The sequence below is a fragment of the Pelodiscus sinensis genome, chromosome 1 (assembly GCF_049634645.1).
Source record: "Pelodiscus sinensis isolate JC-2024 chromosome 1, ASM4963464v1, whole genome shotgun sequence".
NCBI lineage: Eukaryota > Metazoa > Chordata > Testudines > Trionychidae > Pelodiscus > Pelodiscus sinensis.
Window position 1 is genome coordinate 286,205,492 of NC_134711.1, and position 20,646 is coordinate 286,226,137.

At 47.6% G+C, this 20,646-nt stretch overlaps 1 long non-coding RNA gene across 7 annotated transcripts in view; it reads right to left on the bottom strand.

Annotated features, from left to right (window-relative positions):
- Positions 1-20,646, bottom strand: part of LOC142826481 (uncharacterized) — a 124,294-nt gene that overhangs the window by 12,354 nt on the left and 91,294 nt on the right. For all 7 annotated transcript variants that reach the window (XR_012900646.1, XR_012900644.1, XR_012900643.1 and 4 more), the window contains one exon: positions 3,731-3,867. This is a non-coding gene — a long non-coding RNA (uncharacterized LOC142826481). The remainder of the gene's footprint in view (positions 1-3,730; positions 3,868-20,646) is intronic.

A 20,646-nucleotide genomic window follows, 5' to 3' on the forward strand; every position in this document is an offset into this window, starting at 1 on the left:
GGGAGAGCCACCCTTAATTAGATATGAAGCCCAGTTGAGGCAGGGCTGGGTGGTGATTATGAAGACAGGAAGCTTACAGAAGAAGGGAGCTGCGGGGAAAGAATTACCCTTCAATCTCCGGGTTTAGCAATTACAGGCAGTCCCCGGGTTACGTACAAGATAGGGACTGTAGGTTTGTTCTTAAGTTGAATCTGTATGTAAGTCGGAACTGGCATCAGCCGCTGCTGAAATAGATCAGTTTCAACAGCCGCTGAATCTGGACACCAGTTCCTCTTACATACAGATTCAAGGTAAGAACCCCAGGTGTCCCCAAGTCAGCTGCTGCTGAAACTGATCAGCAGCTGATTCCAGGAAGCCCAGGGCAGAGCAACTCTGCCTCGGGCTTCCTGTAGTCAGCCGCTGGTCAGTTTCAGCAGTGGCTGACTTGGGGACGCCTGGGGCAGAGCAGCTCGGGTGCTGCTGGGTTGGTCCAGTAGCGCGGCCGCTCCTCGGAGCTACTGGACCAACCCAGCAGCACCCCAGCTGCTCTGCCCCAGGCATCCTGATTCAGCCACTGCTGAAACTGATCAGCAGCTGAATCAGGACTCCTGGGGCAGAGCAGCTGGGGTGCTGCCGGGTTGGTCCAGTAGCGCCAAGGAGCGGTGCTGCGGGACCAACCGGCAGTGCCCCACCTGCTCTACCACAGGCCCCCGGCTTTGCTCCACGTCTCCCTGGTCTGCTGGGGGGGCACTAGCTGCGTTCCCCCCCCCCAGCAGACCAGGGAGACGTGGAGCAAAGCTGCGGAGGACCCGAGCCGAACCGTGGCGCTTCCAGATCAGCGCCGCGGTCCGGCCCGGGTCCTCCACGGCTTTGCTCAGCGTCTCCCTGGTCTGCAGACCAGGGAGACACTGAGCAAAGCCATGGAGGACCCGGGCGGACCCGCGGCTTCCAGATCAGCTGAAAGCGCTGCGGGTCCAGCCCGGGTCCTCCACCACTCTGCTCAGCGTCTCCCTGGTCCCAGCGTCTCCCTGGGGCCGGACCCGCGCCGCTTCCAGCTGATCTGAAAGCAGCGCGGGTCCAGCCGGGTGCTCCGCCGCTTTGTTCAGCGTCTCCCTGGTCTGCAGACCAGAGAGACGCTGAACAAAGCGGCGGAGCACCGGGGCCGGATCCGCAGCCGCTTCCAGCTGATCTGGAAGCGGCGCAGGTCCAGCCGGGTGCTCTGCCACTCTGTTCAGCATCTCCCTGGTCTGCAGACCAGCGAGACGCTGAACAGAGCGGCGGAGCACCCGGCCGGACCCACGCCGCTTCCAGCTGATCTGGAAGTGGCCGTGGGTCCGGCCCCCGGTGCTCCACCGCTTTGCTCCCGTCTCCCTGGTCTGCTGGCTCCGCCAGCAGACCAGGGAGACAGGGAGCAGCTTTTCTCGCCCGGGAGAAGGCGGGCGGCGGGATCAGGTGTCCTGCCGCTCGAGTCCTCCGGGGCGAGAAATCCCTGTTCGTAACTGCGGATCCGACATAAGTCGGATCTGCGTAACTCGGGGACTGCCTGTATAGGGAAGAGCAAATCCTGCAATCCTCATATAAGTAGGGGAGGGTGGCAAGAAGCCATGAGTGACATAGAACAGCCACCAGAGTGGAGCAGGCTCTCTTGGGATGCCCTGACAAAAGGATAGGAAGTGATTTTCCAGGGAGAGAGCTCTGAGGGATGTCTAACTGAGAGGGAGGTCAAGTCAAGTATATTTTTGTTTACATGTTTGGGTGTGGGATTCTGTTGGGAGGCTCCAGTGGAGAGTCCTGAAAGTCTTGGCCCTCAACAAAGGGTTAATCTGCAAAGCCTGGGGATGTGGGAGGTGAGAGAGGCGAAGAAGGCCTAAGAGAGGCTGGATAAGAAGCATCCCAGGGAAACAGCAGTGAGGACATGGACTGAGCAGACCTTGGCTCAGGTTACATAGAGTCCCCAGGTTGGAACTTGGTGGAGTAGTGGGAAGGCCCAGGTTTCCCTACCAGCACTGGAAAGGTGGCCTGAGTTCACAGAAAGAGACAGGGATGGTATAGAGAGTCCAGAGAGAAAGGCATCGAGGCCACAAGGCCTGGAGTTGGGCTGAAGATTTTTTGGATGTTTGGATGGTTTATTCGGTTGGACTCTTTCTAATCCCAGATGGGGGTGGTATAAAGAACAACCTGGCCAGAGGGCCAAATTATGGGAAAAGACCACAGCAGCACTGGAGCAACTGTTAGCAGCTGGCACCAGATAAGGAGAGAACCTTTATGCCTGGCCATGAGGAGGTGTTCCAGTGGTGCGTGAACTCCCTCACAATGATAAAAAATAGTAGTTTGAATTCGAAGCTTTAAAAAATCCTATTTACTTAATCATTAAGCCTCCAACAGCTAATAGGGATTAATCCTGTTTTATGGAGGGGAGCCTGAGAGAAAGAGATTAAGTGGCTCCAGGCCACTGAGTGAGATAGTGTCAGCAGGGGTTCTAAGGTGTGCAGAGTCTCTGGGTGGAGTTGTCTGCCACAGGAGCTTTGACTGAATAACAATCGAGGAAAAATCTCAGGGAACAGACTGATTATTTGGCCCAGCATGTCCCTGGATACCATGTAACTGTAGCAAAGGGAGCAAGGGGGCGCCAGTTGAGTGCCAGCGGTTGTCTGGGGAGGGTCAATACTTCCATGGCTTCTGTCTGCTTCGTTGTGTGGTCAAACAGCTTAACTATTTTTAAGACGGTGCTTGACAAACTCGTTAACAGGATTATACTGGGGTTGCCCTCTGTGGCAAGGGATCCAATTCTGTGACCCAAGAGCTTCCTTCTGGGCCTACAATCCTAACTGAAGCCCAGGCCCATTGACAAATGAGACATTTATAATAAAATCACCCTCGCCTACTTATATGACATGGGTCATTTCAAGCCAACCCATAAAATACAGTCCGTTTTGGTCTAGAAGTCTGCAAAATGGCATCAGTCCCCCAAAGAACTGAATAATCTTTACCAGGCTCTGAATTTCACCCATCTGAATTTTTTCAATATCGTAAAAAAGGATTTTTGCTAAAATATAAGTCCAGAACAGAGTGACAAGCTGAAAGTCTTAGAAGTAATTAAGCTATTACAGCTTAGAAATGTGACAAGTGACCTAGAGGTGCTTAGCCAGACTTCATAGTGATCCACAGTCATCCTCAGGAATTGTTCCCTCCCCCTACCTTCCACCAAGTTTCCACATAAAGACAATTAGAGGTGGACAGTGAAGGATACTTGATGTCTGCCACAGTTTAAAAGTGCATTAATGAGGGGGGGAAGGTAAAATATGAAGGGCTTGCTTTGCTCTCACATAGCTATGGAAGTAGAGCTGTGGGCAGTGCTGCAGCACCTCCAGGTTTTGGGCATCCTGGCCACACACCCATTGCCCACATTCCTAGCCACAGTCTCCTTGCCCCTGTCACTCAGGTTTCCAGCTGCCAGCCCCACTGTTCCCCACCTGTTATCTCTGCTTACAGTCCCATCAGTTACCATCTCCATGTGAAGAGTCTTAGCTGCTGGTCCTGGGTCCCACTCAGTTGCTGGCCTTGCCACCAAGTCCTACATGCAGGGTCCCACCCAGCTGCCAGGTGTGGTGTCCCAGCCGCTGGTCCTTCATGCAGTGTCCTAGCTGCTGGCCCTAGCTCCATGGGTCAGTGATGGGTGCAGACAGCAGTAAGAGGGGGTGGAGTTGAGCACCCCTACTCCAAAAATTGTTTCCACACTTCTCTCACTTACCAGTTTAAACCAATGGCAAGTCCATTCTAGTGAGTGAAGCTACAGAGACTTGAAACCAGCGTTGAGGCGAAGAGACAATCCCCCACTCTTTCGAAACTGAAAGCATGGCCAGCCGCTGTACTCTAACTTCTTTTTTTCTGAGACAAGAAAGATTTGAGACAAACAAAACAGATTTAGTGGTTAAACACTGCCACCTGTGACTCTCCGATATTTCTCAGTAAGCAAGGCAAGTTAGTCAGCAAATATGCTTTTCAAAGGTAATACATGGTATTGATTTCTCCCCAAGGTACCTTAATTACACAGTTCAGAGTACTGAAAACAAGAATATCTGTGATGTTACAACAGTCCAAGATCACTGGGTGGATAAAAAAAATCATCAGCAGTTTACAGCTGCTTGAATACAATTCCTGATGTGTTCCTCAGAAAACAGAGACAGAATCAGTGCCAGCAGTGCTTATTTAATGGCTGAAGTGATATACAAGCACCTAGTTTTTTCTGTTATTTTTGACACGATTGTTTAATACTTCACCTGCCAGAGTAGATAATCTGCCTATAAAGTTATTTTAATTCCGAACATCTTCAAAATTTCCTAAACATGCAAATTTAATTATGCTGACACAAGGCCAGTCTCTGTTAGAGATGCATCATTCTGTTCCAATTAACAATAAAGCTGTCTTATGTTGTTTCCTGAAATCAAAACAAAGGTGTCTTTGTCAGAATTATAAGTGCCTGAATGAGCTACAGTTTTTTCCAGTCTTTGGATGTACAGCCTTAAATCATCTCTCTTCTTCAGCCACCTGATTGCTTTGGAAAATTATAAGAAAATAGCAACTTCAGAAATACATTTTTAAGGTGTGTAGGCCCATCTCCTTAGCTGAGGTGAATCGGTATTGCTCCACTGTGTGCTTCAGTCTTTATAAAATAAAGAAAATGAATTTCATTTTTCCCACCGCAATTTTGAGAAATTGGAGGTTTCTATCTTTTAGCGAGTCAGAGCAGCTAAATGTGGGGTGTCACATTTTCTGGCCAAAGTGACCCTAGAGAGAGGAAAGGTGGGTTTGTAGCTGAGACTCCCAGCTAGACTTGTGAGATATATGTTCTACTCCTGCTACAAACTTTCTTCATGAGCTTATGCTGGAAACTCCAAATGCCTTGATTTCCTTTCTTAGTTAGAAAATGCAGATAACACTTTACCTAATAAAGCTACTTCAACCTACATTAATATCTGCAGATCAGTGCTCTCCTCTAACAGAAAGCGCTGTAAGTGCAAAAATGCACTCTGCTGCCTTTAAGTGCAACATTCCATGCTCCAGGTGGGTCCCTCTGCAAAGGTGCACGTTTCCCTTCGCAGCTAAGGATTAGAACACAATTTACAAATATGTACGGATCAAATTTCGCAGCAGCCCTGTGAGACAGAGAAGAATCACTAGCCTCTTCCTACAGTCAGGAGAACCTCAGGGTAATGTCTCTATCTCAGTTGAGAGGTGGGCTCCCAACTGAGATGCACTAACTCTGCTTCAGTCAGTATGCTGAAAATAGCAATGTGGCCAGAGGGGCACAGGTAATGGCTCAAACTAGCCAGTGCCACCAGTGTTCTCTGTAAGCTGTGTATCTGTGCGATTCAAATGCTGCCCACCAAGGTGCCCACAACTAGATATTATGTTTCTGCTGGTGGTGCACTTTTGCACATGCCTCAGTTCACACAAAAAATTTATTCCGCACAGGGATGGAAAAGATTAGACGGAACATTGCTAGCTACCTGAGTACAATCCCACCTGCTTGCTTCAGTATGTGCTCAGGCTGTTAGCCCAAGCCACCATCGCCATACTGCTATTCTTCGCAACGAGAAATATTACCTACTGCTACTATTTTCACTGTTACTAATTTCAAAGAGTTGACGTTCCCCAGGAATTAGCTGGATTATGTGTTGTTCCCCACCCACCGAGTAGTAAAGCTTGAGTAGGGAGGAAAAGAACTGTTTTAATTTGGTCAGTGGCCTGGCTTGACTTAGAGCACCAGGGACTTAACATCACTGTCTCACTGTAAAGCTGTTGTATTAAAGATTAATGCACCTGCCACACTGCCTAGGAAACCAAAATCTAATTCAGTGCTGTGTGCAAAACAGGCATGCAAATCAAGATTTACCTTTTAAAAGAGCTATAAACTTTAATGAACTGTGCATCTTATATAACTGTTTATGTGTCTATAGATTTATCTACCCATCCACCAAAAAAATAAAACGCAGCTAGAGTGCAATGAGTTTTAAGAGCAGTAATTCTGTGTCCCTCGGCTCTGTGTCTCCCTGGGACTATTATCCTGGAATTCCACACAATTCTGTGACAGCTTCTGTAAAATGAAGACCATAACTGTACAGAACAATATGATATTTTAAGGGAGGAAATGAGAAAGGCTGCTTACACTGCTTACATAGCTGACAGCCAAGTACCAACTTGCATTTCAGGGAAAGCGCTCAGATAAACTCCTGGGAAGTTTCTTAATTGAGTTCATTAAGCTATATTTCACTAACCTAATTGCTTAGGCCCAGATCTTTAAAGGTCTGTAGCTGCACATATATGCAGATTGGTGCTGGGAACTGAAAGGCTCCAAACTCCAAGTGCGATCAATGGGAAATAGATGCCCATCCTCTTTGAACACTTTTGAAAATCTCCTTAGGCAGTTAAATACCTTTCAGAATGTGGCCCTCTATTTGTAAAATGGGATGTGTGTGTGTATGGGGGCAGGGGGTGAATAGCATTTACATGCCTCACAGTGGATGTGAGGACTTGGAGCATCAACAGCCTCCCTAGGCAAAGTGTGCCACTCCAGGAAATGGTGGGGATGTAGACAAGGGTGAGGCTGGGGCAGCCAGCCCAGAGAATGCCACGCACACCACGACAGCCCCCAGGCAGCACCTCAGCATGCTCCTTTCAGTCCTTAGCACTGCCTAGGCTTGAAGTCTCTGGGAAGTGAGGCTAGGGGAGAAGCCTCTTGAGGCAAAGCTCCTTCACCGAGGAAGACGGGAAGCCAGCTCCTTGTACTTCAGGCAGAAGGTCCAGGACAAGTGGTGACAGATCTACATGGCACAGCCAAGGGGGGGCGCTGCCACAGCACCGCCTCTTGTGCCCTCTGGGATTCCCATGAGGCTCCAAAGAATGGGAATGTCAACCTAGGCCTCAACGCTTACAGCCACAGAGTGCTGCTTCTTCTCTAGCCAGCTTGGGCGCCTGTCTTTGGCAGCCAAAGGACAAGAGGAAAGGCTGATAAGCATCCAAGCTAGAGGGACTGCTCATCTGCTGGGCTTTAAACATGTAGCTTGGAAGAAAACCTTGCTCTTGGGCCATCTTTCTTCCCCCCTCATTGGGGCTCTTCTGCCACTGGCTGTGCTAAGGAATAGCGGGCAAGGAAGCAGGAGGAGGCTGAAGGCTGGCTGTAAGCATGCACCAGCTGGGACTCAACCCCAGCTCACAGGAACGGGACTCCTGCATGATGCCTCTACACTACTGGCATACTGACTAGTTATGCTCGCTAAGCAATTTCATCCTGCCTTGGGCTGCCAGCATGAGCCACTCAAAGGAGAGGTGATGGCCAACAGCAGCTATCAGCAAGTGAGATGGCTGAGAGGTTAAGGTGATAAACTGCTAACCTGTTGGTCTCTGCACACATAGGTTCAATCCCCCCTCCCCCCCCCCGTTGCTTGTCTGCTGTTCTTCTTTTGGCCATGGGGTCCTTCTTCCAGGCATCTTTTGCACTTGCCTGCCCAAGCGACTCCTACCATCAACTTTCCTTCCCTCATTACTATCCCTGAAATTTTCTTGGTGTCCTGGGGCCATTGCTCTTATCACAAAGGCTGAGCTGAATTTCTATTTTTCCCCCTTCCCTTGCTCACTACAGCCTCTGGAGTTTAGCCTATAGCTCAGCTATCTCTAGGTGTTTCTTATCTTGGTTTCTAAATTGAAATGTCTCTCTCCTGTCTCTTTCACTTGTACACTTGAGCAAACATGCTGAAAAATGAACAAGACACAATGTAAAGGGAGTGAAATCTCTGTTACATAAGAGGCTGGATAGACCCAAAGGATTGACTCATTCATGTTAGGTGTTTATAAAGCATTACTCTTTGTGCTCTATATGGGTATTGTTTTATTTTTCAAATACCAATGAATAACCCTCTGAAATATAGACTAAGTTTTCAGCCTCTGGTGAAGTGGGTGAGCTCACCGTACATCTCTTCTCCCAACACACCACACCTTTGATTTTCTTTCTGTAACTCACATTTGCACACACAAATTGGGTGATTTTATATGCCAGTTGGTAATTAGGCACACAATTGCCTGATATTTGCACATCTGTTGAAGCCACTGTTACACAAGTATGTGACAATGGACAGTCCAAAGAAGTGGGGCTAGAACTCACAGGGCCAGAGCCAGCTCCCAGCAGCTCAGGCTGCTGGAGCCCAGCAAGCAGTCCAGCCAGGGTATGAGCAGCAGGGCCAGCAACCTGGCAGGGGCTGGAGGTAGTCTACCCCTACCCTGGACCTGGCAGAGTCAGTGGCTGCGGGTGCTGTGGCAAGGAACCTTCTCCAGACCAGCAAACTTCCTGGTTTGGAACCAGTCAGGACCTGAAGGTGCTGGATCAGAAATGTCCAACTTGTAGCTAGAGTTGGGTTGTTGAAATCTAGCCATCTATCAATGAGATTCTTTTTAAAAATCCCTAGTTTTGTGGATAGGGGACCACAGTGTGAGCTGCTATAGATCAGCAGAGAGGGGATCTGTCCCATAATTTCCATTCTTCAATGACTTACAGAAAAGAGTTGAAAAAATAAGCCTATACAGATTCACTTGCTAGTATCCTTTTAACCATCTCTGAAGCAGAACCATCTTCTCTGAGCAAGAAGCAGACCCAAAAAGCCACTTTACAATTTCCTGATGTTGTGCAGACAATAGTTACTTATGCTGCAATACTCTCGACTGATGTTTTATCAGCACATAGAATCATAGAATAATAGGACTGGAAGGGACCTCGAGAGGTCATCGAGTCCAGCCCCCCGCCCTCAAGGCAGGACCAAGCTCCGTCTACACCATCCCTGACAGATGTCTATCTAACCTGTTCTTAAATATCTCCAGAGAGGGAGATTCCACCACCTCCCTCGGCAATTTATTCCAATATTTGACCACCCTGACAGTTAGGAATTTTTTCCCAATGTCCAATCTAAACCTCCCCTGCTGCACTTTAAGCCCATTACTCCTTGTCCTGTCCTCAGAAACCAAGAGGAACAAATTTTCTTCTTCCTCCTTGTGACACCCTTTTAGATATTTGAAAACCGCTATCGTGTCCCCCCTTAATCTTCTTTTTTCCAAACTAAACAAGCCCAGTTCATGAAGCCTGGCTTCATAGGTCATGTTCTCCAGACCTTTAATCATTCTTGTAGCTCTTCTCTGTACCCTTTCCAATTTCTCCACATCTTTCTTGAAATATGGCGCCCAGAACTGGACACAGTACTCCAGCTGAGGCCTAACTAGTGCAGAGTAGAGCGGCAGAATGACTTCACGAGTTTTGCTTACAACACACCTGTTGATACAACCTAGAATCATATTTGCTTTTTTTGCAACAGCATCACACTGTTGACTCATATTCAACTTGTGGTCCACTATGACCCCTAGATTCCTTTCCGTCATGCTCCTTCCTAGACAGTCGCTTCCCATCCTGTATGTATGGAACTGATTGTTCCTTCCTAAGTGGAGCACTTTGCATTTCTCTTTATTAAACTTCATCCTTTTTACCTCTGACCATTTCTCTAACTTGCTAAGGTCCTTTTGAATTATGTCCCTATCCTCCAAAGAAGTTGCAACCCCACCCAGTTTGGTATCATCTGCAAACTTAATAAGCGTACTCTCTATCCCAATATCTACATCATCGATGATGATATTGAACAGTACGGGTCCCAAAACAGACCCTTGTGGAACTCCACTAGTTATCCCTTTCCAGCAGGATTTAGCACCGTTAACAACAACTCTCTGACTACGGTTATCCAGCCAATTATGCACCCACCTTATCGTGGCCCTATCTAAGTTATATTTGCCTAGTTTATCAATAAGAATATCATGCGAGACCGTATCAAATGCCTTACTAAAGTCTAGGTATATGATATCCACCGCTTCTCCCTTATCCACAAGGCTCGTTATCCTATCAAAGAAAGCTATCAGATTAGTTTGGCATGACTTGTTCTTCACAAACCCATGCTGGCTATTCCCTATCACTTTATTACCTTCCAAGTGTTTGCATATGATTTCCTTAATTACCTGCTCCATTATCTTCCCTGGGACAGACGTTAAACTGACCGGTCTGTAGTTTCCTGGGTTGTTCTTATTCCCCTTTTTATAGATGGGCACAATATTTGCCCTTTTCCAGTCTTCTGGAATCTCCCCTGTCTTCCATGATTTTTCAAAGATCATAGCTAAAGGCTCAGATACCTCCTCTATCAGACCGAAACAAAGAAGTCATTGAGCATCTCCGCCATTTCCAAGTTTCCTGTTACTGCTTCTCCCTCCTCACTGAGCAGTGGGCCTACCCTGTCCTTGGTCTTCCTCTTGCTTTTAATGTATTTATAAAAGGTCTTCTTGTTTCCCTTTATGCCTGTAGCTAGTTTGATCTCATTTTGTGCCTTTGCCTTTCTAATCTTGCCCCTGCATTCCCGTGTTGCTTGCCTATATTCATCCTTTGTTATTTGTCTTAGTTTCCATTTTTTATATGAGTCCTTTTTTATTTTGAGATCATGAAAGATCTCCTTGTTAAGCCAAGCTGGTCTTTTGCCATATTTTCTATCTTTCCTACACATGGCTACGGACATGTAGAAATGCAGGCAGACAGATGGGTCATGTGTTACCTATGTTAGGGATAGGCTGCTTTAAGTTAGTAGAGCACCAAAACATTCACTAAACCCCCTTTGGAAAGCCATACATTGGCGGGGTCAGGTCCTACTCCTGGGCACAGGGTGACTCTCCAGGGCTACGTCTACACTGGCACCCTTTTCCGGACATGCTTAAAACGGAACAGTTTTCCGTTATAAGTATTTCCGGAAAAAGCGCATCTACATTGGCAGGATGCTTTTCCGGAAAAGCACTTTTTCCTGAAAAGCGTCCATGGCCAATGTAGATGTGCTTTTCCGGAAAAAAGCCCCTATCGTCATTTTCGCGATCGGGGCTTTTTTGCGGAAAAGACTACTGTGCTGTCTACACCGGCCCTTTTCTGGAATAGTTTTTCCGGAAAAGGACTTTTGCCCGAACGGGAGCAGCATAGTTTTTCCGGAAAAACACTGACAATTTTACAGTAGATCGTCATTGCTTTTCCGGAAAAGCCAGCAGCCAGTGTAGACAGCTGGCAAGTTATTCCGGAAAAGCGATTGCTTTTCCGAAATAAGTGGCCCAGTGTAGACACAGCCCAGGAGTATCTGGTCCTGCAGCCCCAGGGTGTGAAGGGGGGGGTGGAGGGTGAGCCTGCCCCACACTCTCCACACAGTGATGGCTCCTGTCCCAAAGGAGATAAGCTCAGTTCCTTGCTCTGGGCCCACTGGCTCCCAGTGAACATTAGAAGGAGCCCACTACAATGTCATGTGACATACATCTATTCTTCAGGCAGGGCTCTCCCCCCATAATGCCCTGCTCCCTCCCAGCTGATGCCAGGTTTCATCTACCAATCTGGGCTGTGGCAGACCAAATAAAACAATCTGGTAGGCCAGGGGTGGCTCCTGGGTTGCCAGCTGCCCATTGCTGTTCTGCATCAAGCATTAAGCCAGCTTTACCACTTTCCACTGATACCCTGTGTCCTGCAGAGCTTTGACCTTTTAAACTCTAATTAATTAAGGTATAGAAAGATTTAGCCCACACATCAATCCCCTGCTGAAACAAACCATTTCCTTTATTAAAGGCTTTCTAAGGGGAACACTTAATGTATCACGTAACAGTAAAATCCTTTTACTTAGCAAAAAACTCCAGATTTCCAGGATTGTTCCAAGCTCAGATTTTATAGACAATGTGTATAATACTGTAGAAGCACCATACTTATCTTTGCTTATTTTTTAAAATTAGATGAAAAATTAATGGAAAGATGTTTGGAGAAACGAAAGCTCTTTAAAAAATGCTCCACGCTTTATTGGTGAATGAATGAAATCAAGTTTTATGAGGATATTGATTTTTTTAAAAGGAATATTGATCTATACCATTGGTTCATGGATGTGACAGAGATATGGCCCTTCAGTGCATGTTCTTTCAAGCACAGAGCTCAGAGCCTCAGGCAGAAGAGAAAATTTCATAGCTATGTTGCCTCTTGGAGAAGAAAAGAACAAGTTCCTTAGTGAGTCATAATTCTTTTCCCCCCTCAGGAGTATCAGTGGGGCTGGAGAATGTAGGTAGAAGCTGAGTTTAAAATTGAACTAGGAGATTGACCTGTGAAAGCAAGATGGAATTACATTGTACAAGATTTAGATGTAACAGGGCGCTGCATGCACATATATGGGGCCAAACAGAGGCTGTCTTCTCTGGATGCCTTCAGGGTACTTCTCGCACACTAGTACAGCTGCACAGGAAGCAGTCTTAGAGCAGTGCCAATGCTCTCACAGTTTGTGGTGAGAGAGACTGGGGCAAATGATGCTGCCATTTGCATGGGACACCCCAAAGGGAACCTGTCTGGGTGCAGCTGGTCCTGTCCCAGCTGGGCAGCAGGTTGTGCCAGGAAGGAATGCCCACTACACTTGAAAACATGCTGAAATTTTAAAAAAAATCAACAGTGAACAAGGGTCACTGTACTTGTAAACTACACTCAAGAAATTGCTTTCTGGGACAGGATGTTGAAATCCCAGAAATCTCATTGGAAAGTCTGTTTTTTTAATTGTTCAAGAGGTTTGAATGATTTGGGATGAGCATCCAATATTTTGGATTTTCATCCACAGCCCAACTTTGATGATCACAAATTCCTGTTTATAAAAATCCGGGGAGGTGAGCTGGAAGCAAAACAACCCATCTAGAATGCTGCATGTTTCATGCAAAAGGAAACAAGCCATGCCAAGCCAGCCTGCCCGCACTACCCCGCTATTGTTCTTTCTAATCTTTTCCAGCACATGCAGATTTTTTCCATTCAGTGGAAATTCTTATTAAAATTCATAGATTCCACAGCCAGAAGACACGATGGTGGTCATCTGGGCTGACCTCCTTCATTACACAGCCCATAGACCTTCCCCCAAACAATTCCTCCTTGAACTGAAGCATAAAACATTCCATTTTGGTTTAAAAATGAGCATTGTAGTAGCTGCATAGGGACAGAAGCTATATCTAGACTGCAGGCTTCTTTCAGAGGAAGCTTTTCCAGAAGAGATGTTCCAGAAAAACTTCTTCCGAAAGACGGCGTCCACACTACGATCTGCTTTTTTGAAAGATAGCGTCCACACTGAATGGATTCTCTCTTTCATTTTAGCTGTTATTACTATAGATGGAGTGGCCACCAGGGCACCCTCCTCTTTCCTCTTTCCTCTTCTTTCGATAGAATTCCCTCTTCCCTGTCCACACATGCCTTTTTCCGAAAGAGCTCTTTTGGAAAAAGGCTTCTTCCTCATAGAATGAGGATTACCAATGTCAGAAAAAAACTTCTGTTCTTTCGATTTACTTTCAGAAGAACATGATTGCAGCGTGGACGTAATTGAAGTTTTTTCCGAAAAATGGCCATTTTTCAAAAAAACCTCTGTAGTGTAGACATACCCAGAGTAGGCTGGAAAAAAGAAGGAACATTGTAGCAAGCATGCCTGTGCTCATGACATGTCCGTGCCCACCTTCATGGGGTTTGTTGTAATTAGATTGCTCAACTGGGATTAAGACAGTTGTAGTTCTTGATTTAAAGACCAATTTTTCCCCCTATATGAAATGAACCTGAAATAACATTGATGATTTAGGGCTTGAGCGGAGTCAAATTTTACCTTAACAATGTCTCTTTAACCAAAGCATTTGTAATTCAGTCAAACCCAAGAGTTCCTTGTATCCACCCAGGCCTCAACTGAAATTTCATAAGAAGAAATTCATCATTCCATGAAATTTATAGATTCATTATGAAAAGAACCATAGTGTAGGTTTCTTGATTTATTGTTGATTCAGTGGGCAGCACTTAACAGAGTAATGGAGGAATGTGATTTGGAAATACACTGGTGGGGGATTCTGCAGAGTTCTGGCGGCATCAAGTTTCACCCAGTTTGAAGGTACTGTAGTTTTTTTTTCTTTTTGGAGACTGTAACTAGCTGGGATTATTATCCAACTTCATTTTGCTGAATCTCTGTAAAGCTGAGAACTAGTGAAAATAAATTCAACGTAAGTGACTTTTGCTTCATTTCCACTCACATGAAGCTTTCTGTTACTTCAGTACAATTTGTTTCTTTCTTTCCCTGGGATCCCTTTCTGTTGGCAGGGATTATTTATAAAGGCTGAAGCTTGAGCTAAAGCTTTCTATGTGGGGCTGCAAAAAAGCCATGTCCTCTATGGATTGAACACAGAGGGGGCATGTGTAGCACAGCCTCCCTCCCCAACACACAGACACTGAGTTAAGTAATGTTTAATGAGAACTGGGCCAACTTCACAGCTAGTGTAAATTGGCATTGAAATCTGGGGTGCAACCCCAATATACACCAACCAGGAGCTGGACTCAGTTGTGCCTGTATTCCACAGCAAATCGTTTGCATATCCAGGGGAAGGAATGCACTTTCTTTCATAGGAGGAGCCATAAGGTAGGCCTTCTGCTAGATCGGTGTGAAGAATATGGTTGATAAATGTATCTAAATACTGGAAATGTCCCAGCATCCCCATCACTCCCACAAATGTGACAGTATTATCCCAGGTTTCGTACACTGAGCTAATGAAAGGCCCACTAACTGTATGCATAGCTCAAGGAGCTCTCTCCTCACAGGGCCAGCACAAGTGAGGCCTCTGACCTCTGCTCTCCAGATCATGTTGTGAGCGCACCCTTGACAAGCTCTTGAACTAGCAACCCTACACACATAGGCATGTGCATGGGCTGTGCCGGGTGTGCCCAGGCACACCATAATGTCTCAGGCTGCCTAGCCTGAGCCATTTTTGTGCTGTGGGCTCCACGTGGCCTGGCAGCACCGTGTGGCCCAGCAGCATTGCGCGGCGCCCCTGAGGAGCCCAGGAATGCCCCCACCCAGCCCAGCAACACGGCGCGGCACCCTTGAGGTGCCCAGGAGCACCCTCGCCTGGCCCGGCAGTATGGGGCACATGGTGCGGCGCCCTTGATGCGCCCCTGCCCAGCACGGCAGTATGGCGTGGTGCCGTTGAGGTGCCCGAAAGTGCCCCTGCCTGGCCCGGCAGTGCAGCACGCATGGTGCGGCACCCTTGAGGCACCTAGGGGTGCCCCCGCCCATCCCGGCAGCACAGCATGGCACCCCGGGGTGTCCCCGCCTGTCCCCGTAGCACCGCATGGCGCCCCACCCTGCATTATCATGCGGTGCCCCGGGGGTGCCCCCACCCGGCCCTGCAGCACCATAAAGCGCCCCAGGGGTGCCCCTCCCTGGACGTGCAGCTTGGGCTGGCTCTGACTCCAGCCCTGCAAACTGTAAGGCAGAAGCTGAAGGTAAGAGGGGAGAATAAGAGAAAGGAGTGGGAGAGGAAGGGGCTTTTGCAGTGGGGGAGGGTGGAGGAGGAAGAAAGGGGAAAGGGTGGAAGGAGCTTGTACGGAGGGGGAGGGGAGAGGGGGAAGAAAGGGGAAAGGGTGGAAGGAGCTTGTACGGAGGGGGAGGGGAGAGGGGGAAGAAAGGGGAAGGCACCAAAGGGACCGGGTAGAGGAGACACAAATGCTAGGGGGGGAAGTGGAGAAAATGAGGAAAAGAGCAGGAGGGAAGGTGTCAGTGGGAGGGGGGACAGGGTGATGCTGGAAGAGGAGAGGGTAAGGGCATTGGGGATTGGAGGGGGAGGTGCTGGGAGAAGGCTTGACAGAAAGGGTAGGCATGAGGAAGGTGGGGTTGGAGCAAGTCATGTGTGAGGGCACAGAGGGGCATGAGGGGAATGGGGGCAGAGGGTGGTGAGGGGATGGGCATCAGGGAAAAAAAGGCAAAGGGGTCGGGGCAGTGAAGAAAGGGGGAGGCACCAGAAGGGTGCAGGGGTAAGGGAAGGTGTAGGTGCCAGGGAATTCTAGGATGAAGCAGAAGGGCAGACACCTGCAGGGGAGGAACCAGCACCAGAGGAGAGAGGCGAGAGAGGTGTTAGACGAAGGGATGAGGAGGGGTAGCTCACATGATCAGAGTGGGGCTACTGGAGGAGTGGGCACGGCGGGGAGAGAAGGGCTGGTGGAGGGGGGCAGGTCTCAGGAAGGCTGAGGGCAATGAGAAGTGCAGGAGTCAGGACGGCAGAGGATGAAGGGTTGGGGGGCAGGAGGCACCAGGGGAGTTGATGGAGCAAGGGGAGGAGACATGGAAGCAGAGGGGAAAGTTAGATATTTATTAATAACTTGGATGCCACAATGGCACATCTAAACAAGCCACATGAACTCAGTACTGGTGCACAACACAAAATTCATTCTGCTCATGGGAGGAAACTCTTAAAGGGATCACTTCCCCCCCCCCCCACCTCTCCACCCCCGCATTAATGTCACACACATTGGATTAATGCAATTGCAGGATAGTTGCATGGGCGGGGATTGGTGGGGGCCAAACTAATCCCTATTGGTAGGAGGATGGTGGGAAAAGTCCTTGGGTTAGGGGTCACATAACACTTTTTACTTTTGGTCATTTGCCCATCTTGCCTGGAGAGGGTTACCTCCAGGGGCATGGCTAATGGGGGCTAAGGGCGTGGTTAACAGGGGTCAGGGGTGTGGCTAATGGAGGGGGTCAAAGTGCATTTTAAAAAAATTCTTTGGGAGCACACCCTAATGAAATGTGCTGCGTACGCCTATGCCTACATGTACCCTGATCTCTGGGGGCAGGGAAAAAATGGGGAAGGTATTATTGGCCAGGACATGTGGGCACATTATCAGCCTCCTGTGCAAAGCACCTTGCCATTCATCCTCTTCTCTAGGCTGTCCCTCCCTGAATCCTGTATCAGGTGGCCTGGGTTTTACAGTGAGGAATGACCCCCAACAGCAGGAGAAACACAGAACCCTGGTCTCAGGTCTTAGATAAAAGTATCTTTCAGTGTCATACTGTGTTAGCTGGAACTGCCTGGTACAATCCAAGCCCTTCAAAATATGTCCTAAGAATGTGACAGAAGAATTTCTTACCTGCAGCTATAGAGAGCCATGTAACATAATAGAAGTAGTGGGATTCCACCACACTGGGACACCAGATAGCAAGTGTGAAAAATCAGGATGCCGGGGAAGGGGCGGAGGGGCTTGGTGCTTTTATAACACAAAATCCAGGATATTGGGACTGCCCACTAGAAAATAGGGACATCTGGTCACCCTAACCTGCGCTGTGGAGATCAGCGCTGTGGAACCAGCACCACAAGGCACTCTGAGAAAGACACACAGAATGTCTCTGTGGAAGCAAGACGAGCAAAGGGCCAGGGCACAGGGTACAATGTGGAGCCATTCACCCTCTCCTCCCACCCACATTAAATGGGGAATGTCATTGCTAAAGAATCTGCTGTCAACTTTGGGCTACTTTGCCTCCGTTCTACTCCTGCAAAGTTGCCCATCGACTATCTGAGTTACCTCAACAGGGTGCTGGGAAAAAAAATTGCAGCTTACTGATTGGTCATTAAATTATCCTTTGCAGCTGGGTAGCCTGCAATTTCATCAGAGGAATTAAAGATGAACCTTGTATTTTTAAAGCATCAGTCCACTAGCAGAATGAGGCAGTGCAGGTCTAACTTAAAAGAGGAAGTAATTAGCTATGGAGGAGCAGCAAGCACATAATGGAACAGGGCTGGGAAGACTGTTAAATATGATGAGCCTATGAAAACTATGAAATGCTGGCTCACACAGAGTCATCAGTCCACTAATTGGACGTGCCCAACTTAGCCTTTAAAAAGTGTAAGAAGGTGAGACATGGGAACATCTGAGATAGTGATAAACAGAAGCCTGAAAATTCTTGGAGTTGGTAAATGTTTAACTTCTGAGTCCTGGCTTGACTCAGGAGTTGTTTAGGTTTATTTATCCAGCCCTTAAACAAACTAGGGAAAAATTCTTTATTGGGCTTAAATAAATAGGTAATTAAAAAAGACGACCTGAAAGAGCACTTCCTGCCTAAAAGTGAAACTGACTAGAGTGTTTGTCTGCCTTCCCCTTATGAAATGAGGCAACGTTTTCTGGAGGTTTATGAAAACACTCAAGGCCAGGGGTCTCAAACACCCAGCCTCGCCAGAAAAACTGCATAATCTAGCATGGGATGTTCTACTGTCCTGCAACTCCTGCCACTGTGGCTGGTGCAGAGAAGCTGACCACTGCTGCCACATGGCACCAGGCCCTCCCCGCCCCATGATCCTTGAAGCTGCATACTTGGCAGTAGCAGAATTAGAGTTAGTGAGGCCCTGTTCTCAGCTTTATTTTTGGTGCCCCCCTGGGGATCCAGCCAAGAAAAAAGAACATTTACTTTCCCTGCACCTCCCATTTCATTCTTTTTTCTTCATCATCCTCTTACATTATGACTAAGAAGAAGTTTTTGTAGTCTAACTTTTTTTCACAGACCATTTGAAAATTGCTGAGGGTCTCAGTGGATCACTTAATGATCTTTCCAAATATTGTTTGCACCATTAACTAACTATTGTGAAGTGCTTTGGATAAGAGTGCTTTATAAAAAACCATAAATGAAATGTTTTCCATTTGCCTGCTCCATATTACCTATGTTTTTCGGCTTATTTGCTAACTAAGGAATAGTCTATCGTATCCAATGAAATAGATTTTGGCCCTAATGCAATGTCTTCAGGATATGTTTCTTCCCTTATTTCAACAAAATTATCAATATTTTATAGTTCTAGTGCCTCTTCAGAGTCCACATGTTCAAATTTTGCCTTGACTTCATTGTTTTGCATTTTTGACTGCCTCATAGAATCTCTTCATTATTGCTAAAAAGCTGACCTTGATTTTTATGCAGTTTAAAAATGTCTGAAAGAGCAGTGGTGTAATTATGGATGGGCCTTGGTGGGCCCCAGTTAGCTTTAACACCAGTGGCACTGGAACATTTTTAATAGTGGGGTTCTGAAACCCATCCCTTGTCTCTTCTAGCCACAGGTCTGGACCTAGGTGTAGGCCACTCTTTCTCTCGCCCGTGGGCGCAGCCACTCACTAGGTTCAGTGCAACATTACAGAGGCTGGAGGACTCAGGAGAAGGGGGGCAGTGCAGCCATGCAGCCAGCTGCCAGAGAGAAGTGGCTCTCTCCTACTTCAAAGTGCGGCTTTTTCCTGATGGCTCTGCAGCTTGCGGGCTCGCCATCCCCCGGGTGCCCTCCATACCCCGTGCTCCTCAGGAGTACAAGTAGTCCTTCTTGAGCAAAATCCAAACTGTATGTTCTCCTGTTTGGCAAGCACGCACTAAATCTTGTTGGCATTGATTGCGCTGAATCATGCAAGGAAGCAATCACAGACTTTGGAACAATCCAGCAATTGTACAACCTCTTCAGTAGCAGTCTTCAAAAACGGGAAATTCTGAATCAGCATCTGCCTGTTTTCCTTCACAACATGTCAACAACGAGATGGTCAGCGTGAATTGATGATGTTAAACCAGTTGCACAGCATTTAGGCTTTGTGAGAAAGGGTATGTCTACACTACAGCGCTAATTCGAACTAACTTAGTTAATTCGAACTAAGCTAATTCGAACTAACGCATCCAGACTAAAAAACTAGTTCGAATTAGCATTTTGCTAATTTGAACTAGCATGTCCACATTAAGTTTGTGGAAGGCTGGAGAGGGATGGCACGAGACAAATGGCTTGGTCACTGTCTTTGGTCCATCCCCTCCAGGGTCCCTAGGGTTGGCCGCTGTTGGCAGACAGGCTACTGGGTTAGATGGATCTTTGGTCTGACCCAGTACGGCCATTCTAAGCTCAGGGCTCAGGGTCGGGGGTCTCAGTGGACCACCTTGATTCTCTTGCACACCTGCTCCTCAGTGGCCAGGCTGGCAGCTCTCCTGCCCAAACTGGCCACTTTCCTGTGCCTAGTGCGGAGATCGTGGACAAGGTCCACAATGTCTGCACTAGCCCAGGCGGGTGCCCACCTCTTGCGGTCCCGGGCAAGCTCCCGGGAGCCGCCAGCCTGGTCCCGGGAAGAGTGGGAGGGCTGGGGAGCATCGGGTGGGTGGCTCGAGCCGGGCCAGATGCAGGGTCTGCTGGCTGGGTGCTGGCAGGCTTGCATCTGGCACGGGCACCGTAGCCAGCACGTGCCCCTTTAAGGGGTCCGGGGCCGGGAGGGGGGCAGACGAGTTTCCCTGGTGTTGGCCAGAGTGGCCACCAGGGAAACCTGGGGAGGGCTAGCCTCCCACTAGTTCGAATTAAGGGGCTACACACCCCTTAATTCGAACTAGCTAGTTCGAACTAGGCTTAATACTCGTAAAATGAGGTTTTCCTAGTTCGAACTAAATGCTCCGCTAGTTCGATTTAAATTCGAACTAGCGGAGCGCTAGTGTAGCGCCTATTAAAGTTAATTCGAACTAACGTCTGTTAGTTCGAATTAACTTTGTAGTGTAGACATATCCTGAGATAGAGCAGCTCCTAAGTATCATTTTTTAAAACTATAACTTTGTGGTAGGTCTGCAATTTAAAAAGGAGAGTGTGGGATAAAGCAAAGTGATTGCAAACTCTACAGTGTAAAATAGATTTCAAAGTAATCCTAAAGGTAGCTCCAAGAAAGTTTTCAGTATTTGGCATTGAAGCGATTGTAAATTTCTTAGGGTAATTGTTACTATGGCAGTTGGAAGCTGGCTTTTTAAAAAACTTACTTGG